The sequence below is a fragment of the Elephantulus edwardii genome, unplaced genomic scaffold (assembly GCF_000299155.1).
Source record: "Elephantulus edwardii isolate Elephantulus edwardi_28Jun2011 unplaced genomic scaffold, EleEdw1.0 scaffold00068, whole genome shotgun sequence".
Taxonomy (NCBI): domain Eukaryota; kingdom Metazoa; phylum Chordata; class Mammalia; order Macroscelidea; family Macroscelididae; genus Elephantulus; species Elephantulus edwardii.
This window is the reverse complement of record NW_006399818.1, coordinates 2,640,878-2,647,507: the sequence shown is the minus strand read 5'-3', so window position 1 is coordinate 2,647,507 and position 6,630 is coordinate 2,640,878. Positions and strand designations below refer to the sequence as shown.

Sequence of the window (6,630 nt, the reverse complement as noted above, 5' to 3'; positions counted from 1 at the left end):
ATTGTGCAAAACTTAAAGTGGCTATTTTAATCATTGAACTGAAACTCTTTTTTAACACTGGAGATGGGGGTTTTAAATGAAAAATCAGAGGGGGTAGTACAAGTCGGAACATGGAAACCTTATAAGAAAATATGGAGGTTTCTGAAAAGGAAGATAGTTCTAAGATCAGAGAAGTAAAATTATTTTATTTCTTCTTTCAAATCGAGTTCTCACGGCAAGCAGAAGATAACAGGGGTAAGGAGCACAGCTATAAGCATAGAGCCTAGAAAAGGCCAAAGGCCAAGGCTGTAATTCAGGGCTAATAGGCTCATAAATGTAGCCTAGAAGCATGTATAAAGAGTAAAGAAAGATCTGAGTTTGGTCTGAGTCAACAGAAGAAAGTGACAAATTAGGTGTGAGAGATAAGGGAGAGGAAGAGAGAGTTCAGCAGGAATTTCCTGCTTGAGTGATAGGTCGGAGTCAACTATCAAGGGGTGGGAAGGTGGTGAGTTCAGTCTGAGTGATGAGTGTGAGATGTCATCGCATCATCAGATAGAGGTGGAATTAAGACTAAACATAAGTATAGCTAGAGAATCATTAGTACTGTAAAAGCTACGGGAATTCTTGAATAATGTCTGAATGGATATACACAATTTTTAACTACCACACAGTTGATATAAAAAGACAAAATATTGAATATATTCATGTGGTAGAGAGATTATTGCTTTCAAAGTGATCCTTTTTTGGTAGAAACAGATATCAATACCTAATATATAGATATAGAGATATTAATTACTATATATTACTATATAAACATATGGAGCTCCACAAGTTAACAACTCTCTTAGCACCAGCAGTCAGGAAAATCAAAACAAGTAGCATTGGGAAGATCTACAGTCAAGGACCTCTCCAGAGTGCTAACAAGCAATGATATCAGTCTAAAGACTAAGGTGTGCCTGATTTAAGTTATGGTCTTCTCAATTGCTTGCTGTGCATCTGAAAACTGGACAGTGGCTAGGAATAACAGAAAAAGAACCAGTACCTTTGAGATGTGGTTCTGGAGAAGAAAACATGGACTGCCAAGAGAACAAGTAGATAGGTTCTGAAGAAAGTAAAACTGGGGTGCTCCTTGGAAGCAAGGATGGTGAAACACCATCTCACATACATTGGGCATGTTGTCAGAAGTGGTCAGTCCTTGGGGGGAGGGGGGGGAAGCATATGGGTAAAGGCAAAGGGTAAGAAAAAGAGAGGAAGACTCTCACAATGACTTTAATGATTGCCTCCAGCATGGCAGGGATCATGAGGACCGTGCAGGATTGGGCAAGGTTCTGATTTGTTGCTCAGAGGTCACTGAGTTGTAATCAACCCAATGGCACCCACCAACAGTGCACGTGTGTATACAAAGACATGTGGATGTAAATGTGTGTGTATTTAATACTGGGCATGGTTCTAAGCCTCTTACTATTTTATAGATTAAGAAATTGAGGTAAAAAAAAAAAGAAATTGAGGTACAAAGAATTTATATAACTTTGCCAAGGTGTCACAAGTAGGAAGTGACTGAACAGATCCAGGTATGCTAACTGTGGAAACCACATATGCCAACTGCTCCAGAATAACTCTCTACATGACTACAATGGGGATAATTAAATAGCATCTGTGAAAACCCTTTGCATAAAACTGAATTTTTAATATCTTGACGTCAATTTTTTTACATCAAATTTTTATAACTGATTCCACTATGGTACTTATGCATTTAATTCTCAAATAAATTCCTAAAACTTTTTTTCTCAAGACATAGTCCTGCCAAGTTTTCTCGAGCCACAGTCTTGCCAAATTGGATTAAATGTTTAATCCATTCTTTCTCAGGCTCGCTCATTCGATATAGATTTTTAAAGAATGACAGTTTAGAACTTGTAGTTGGAAATATTTCACTAAAATGACAGTGTGAGGGTCTTGCAGGAATCTCAAACTTCAAAATGATATGGAATTCAAACTCATTGTAGTCGAGTCAGTTCCAAGCCACTGTGACCCTCCCTCGGGTTCTAGAGGCTATGAACAGTAATGGGAAGAAACGACTCATTCTTCTCCCTCAGAGCCCCTGGTGGATTTGAACCATCAGAGGGAGAATCACATGAGCTTTGGGTTAGCAGTGTAACTCACTACAGACTACACCACCAGAGTCCCCCACTTCAACCTGTTGTTGTCAGTATGTATCTCCCATCCAGCAGATTATCAGGGGCAGTAAATCACATGGCAGGAGATTAACCAGTTCAAAACTTTTGTTGTCATGTATCATCAAGTTGGAACCAACTCATAGTTGACCCTCCAGTGGGCAAAGGGCTTTCAGAGGCTGTAAATCACACACAGGAAGAGATCTTCCTCCCATGGAGATGATGGTGGATTTAAACTCTGTGAGCTTTTAGGTTAGTTGTGCAGCTCCTGACCACTAAGCCACCAGAGCTCCCTATCTCAACCTTAGCAGATGCCAAATGGAATTCTTCCTGTATTTCCATCCGCAGTACTCTGTCCTGCTAGCACGGAGGTCTGTAGGCTTTCTGGCTTCGAATCTTCAACCACCAGTCTTTTTCCTCCTAAGTGAGCCCACAGCCTACTTCTGGATTCAAAATTTTGATGACTATATCATGTGCACATCTATAGAATCAATGTTTATTGAGCATCTGTAAAATGCCAGGCACTGCTCTATGCAATAGCAGCACAGCTATCTCACTCTTGGAATTCCAGGTCACAGTTGAGTGAGGAAAGCAAACAATAATAACTATATAAAAATATAATGGCTGATAATAAGCTCTAATGGGAACTCTGGTGGCCTAGTGGCAAGAAGCTGTACTGCAATCTCAAAAGAACAAGGTTCAAGGTCACCAGCACAGAAGAAGGATGGGCAATCTCCTCCCATGCGATTAAAGGCCTCTGAAAACTCGCTGGAGGGTCAGCTTCGGGTTGGTTCCAACTCTATAGTACACAACAACAAGTGCTAAAAAGAAAAATAAAAAGCATTTGGAAGAGACCTTAAGAAAGTGAGACTGAGTCACACATATGTCCAGGATAAAAGCTCTGCAGAGAGATGGTCTCACCAACACACTAGCTAAAGGCGGGGAGGCCAGGCGAACATATCACAGTGAAAAAGAGAGACTGGAGCCTGTAGTAAGGTGGTAGGAGCTCTGGTGGCCGAGTAGTAAGAAATTGCACTGCAATCCTAAAGTCACCCAGTTGGAGGGTCTGTTGTGGGTTGGTTCTGACTCAATGGTACACAATAACACAACAACTCTTCCCAATGAAACTGTATCTAGCCTACAATAATGAGCTTATTTCCCCAGCAGTCTCGCTCAAGTTCTTCTGGTACAAAGTGAACTGATTAATATTCTGCAAACATGCTTTGATCTTTCCTGCTTATTAATGATATGCAGCTCCCAAGGCCTTGAATTAAGTCTGGAATAACCCATGCTGTAAAGTCAGACCTATCAGGCTTCAAACACTAGCCCTATGTCTCGCTTCAGTGCTTGTTTCTTAACTTATAATAAGCTTCAGTTTCCTCATCTGTGAAACAGGCATAAAATGATCCATCCCTTAAAACTGTACTGAGTCTATAAGATGATAACATAGAGAAATTAACATATGGCAATGGAACAATGAATGAGTCAATGGTAGAAATTATCTTAATGTTAAACAATTTATAACACACACCTATATGCCCTACAAAGAAAATAAAAGATATCCATCTGTCAACTAAAGAAGACATTGTAGAGCTAGTAATAAAATGTAGAAACATTTGCTATTTCTTTTATCTTACTGTAAGTTCAGCATTTTTGTCTCCAAAGCCTTTTGGGAAAAAGGCAGTGGTGAATTGCGTCACATCTGCTTTAGTCTCATCAAAGTCGGCATTGAACTGGGAAAGGTATCTTCCAAAGCACTGCAGAAGGGCCAATTTGTATTCCTAAAATTAAAAACAGGCAAGCGTTGACGTCATTATTAAGATTATATAATATTCACATTTTTAATAACATCATTGTTAAATCATTGCTGTTACCACTACCACCAACAGTCTCCAAGTATTCTGACACAGTATTGTGACAGACACCATACTAAGCCGTTTACATGCATTATGTCATAGCCCTCATGATCTCAAAAACAACAGGAGTCACTATGAGCTATGTGGTAATGCTCGAAATCCAAGGCCCACTTGGAGCATCATCAAGTCCTGGTAACCTGTCTACTCAGAGAAGCAGATGAGCTGAATTATGATCTTGCTCCCTAAGCTTGAAGAGGAGGAGGAGGAGAGAAGGAAGACTAAAAGAAAAGCATATGCATATGAGATAATCTGCTGCCCCTTTGCTCTTCTACCTGTAAATATTATCTGAAATGGCAACAGATTAGATTGCACAACAGAACTCTAAAGAGTAAGAGATGCTGATTAGTCCTAATTCCTACTTATGTTCCCACTACAGGGTCAGATTATACTTTCTTTTTTCCAATAGTCCACAGGGCAAAGTTGAACTGGAGATTCTAGGGAGGTAAGTGGGAGCAGAGCCTTGACCACGAGTCAGCAGACAGTCCTTCTTCAGACTCCTCTATAACTGTCTTCAGGGAGAGCAGCCCAACTGGTAGTGAAGAACTAGGTGTCCAGAGCCATCCAATCATCAACTCCTTGAGAGGTGTCCACAGCCAAATTCTGTTGTGTGTGTTATTTCTATTGATTTGTGTGTGTGTCTACTGGCTCTGTTCGCTAGTCAAGCCATGCTTACCTGATTCACATAATAAATTCACACTGGCTGTTGTAAGGTGCCATAGAGTCAACAACTACCCACAGTGACTCTATGAACAACAGATCTGAACCATGCCCTCACTGGCACCATCCTCACTATCTCTAACATGCAAGCCCTTAGTTATAGTCACTGTGTCTTGTTGAGGGTCTTCCTCTTTCTCTGATCCTCCACCTTTCCCAGCATGATGTCTTTTTCTAAGGACTGACCCACCCTTACAACAGGCTCAAAATATGTGAGACAAAGTTTCACCATCCTTGCCTCTGAGGAACATCCTGGTTGCACTTAGGTTCAAAGTAAGAATATCTCACAAGACAGTATTCGCAATAACTAAAAGTAAATAGTAGATTCGGCCTTAAACAATGCCACTGGCAATACTGGACTGCTTAATTGGAAAGGGTGTGCATCAGGGATGTGTCCTGTCTCCATATCTTTTCAAACTAAGGAGTAACAGATTATCCAGAAGGCAGGGCTCTATAAGGAGAAATGTAGCATCAAGATTGGAGGCAGACTCTTCAACAATCTACGCTGTGCAGATGATACAACCCTGCTTGCTGAAACGGAGGAGGACCTGAAGCACTTGCTGCAGAAGGTCAGGGACTGCAGTCTTCAATATGGATTGAAGCTCAATATCAAGAAAACAAAGATTCCCACCACCGGCCTGACTGGCAGCATCATGATGGATGATGAAGAGACTGAGATTGTTGACAGCATCAGTTTGCTTGGCTCTAGAGTCAACACTCTTGATACCAGCAGCCAGGAAATGAAAAGACGAATTGCACTGACCTCTCCAAAGTAGAAGAGTAACTATGTCAATCTGGAGACTAAAGTGCTCCTGATCCAGACCATGGTCTTTGCAATTACTTGCTAGGCATCAGAGACTAGGGATGATAGAAGGAGAATTGATGCCTTTGAGCTGTGGTGCTGGAGAAGAGTATTGAATATACCATGGACTGCTAAGAAAACAAGCAAGTTCATCCTGGAGAGGGTGAAGCCAGGCTGCTCCTTGGAGGTAAGGATTCTGAAACTCTATGTGACATACTTTGGACATGTTGCAAGGTAGGATCAGTCCTTGGAGAGGGATATTATGCTTGGGAAGGCAAAGGGACAGTGTAGAAGAGGAAGAACCTTGATGAGATGGATTGATTCCGTCACTAGGGTAATGGGGATAGGTGTGTGAGACAATAAAATTGGCAAGGGATAGAGTAGGGTTTAGGACTGTTGTACATAGGGTCACTAGGAATCGCAGGCAACTCAATGGCATATAACAAGAACAACAACAACAACCTGCAGAAAGCTGAAGTAGATTCCAAACCTCACATCATCCACAAAAATCAACTCCAGGTGGAACAGAGACCTAATGGTAAAGCCCAAAGTCATAAAGATCATAACAAAGTGGGATCAAGTTTAGACAGCCTAGCCTATGGTGTAAAGAAACTGACAAATATAGCCAGAAATATACAACCAGGAGAGGATAAAATTGATAAATAAGACCTTCTAAGATAAAATCCCTGTGCGCATCAAAAACTTTTTCCAGTAGGTTGAAAAGAAAACCTACTAATTGGGAAAAAATATTAGGCAACAACATCTCAGACAAGGGCCACATAACAAAAGTTTACAGAATCCTACAGGGCTTCCACAAGAAAAGAAGGGGGAAAAAATGACTGATAACCCAATTACAAAATGGGGAAAAAAACATGGAAAGACTTTTCACAGAGAAAGGCATTCACATAGCCAACAGACAAATGAAGAAATGCTCAAAATCAATGGCAATAAGAAGATGCAAATCAAAACCACAATGAGGTCCCATCTCACCCCAGTAGCAATGATAAAGTTTAGCAGGGCAGCAAGCAGTAAATGTTGGAGAGGATAC

The 6,630-nt window shown here is 40.9% G+C and overlaps 1 protein-coding gene across 1 annotated transcript in view; it reads right to left on the bottom strand.

Annotated features, from left to right (window-relative positions):
• Positions 1–6,630, bottom strand: part of LOC102870950 (chromosome unknown open reading frame, human C12orf55) — a 105,924-nt gene that overhangs the window by 62,035 nt on the left and 37,259 nt on the right. The gene's annotated exons all lie outside the window — the stretch shown is intronic.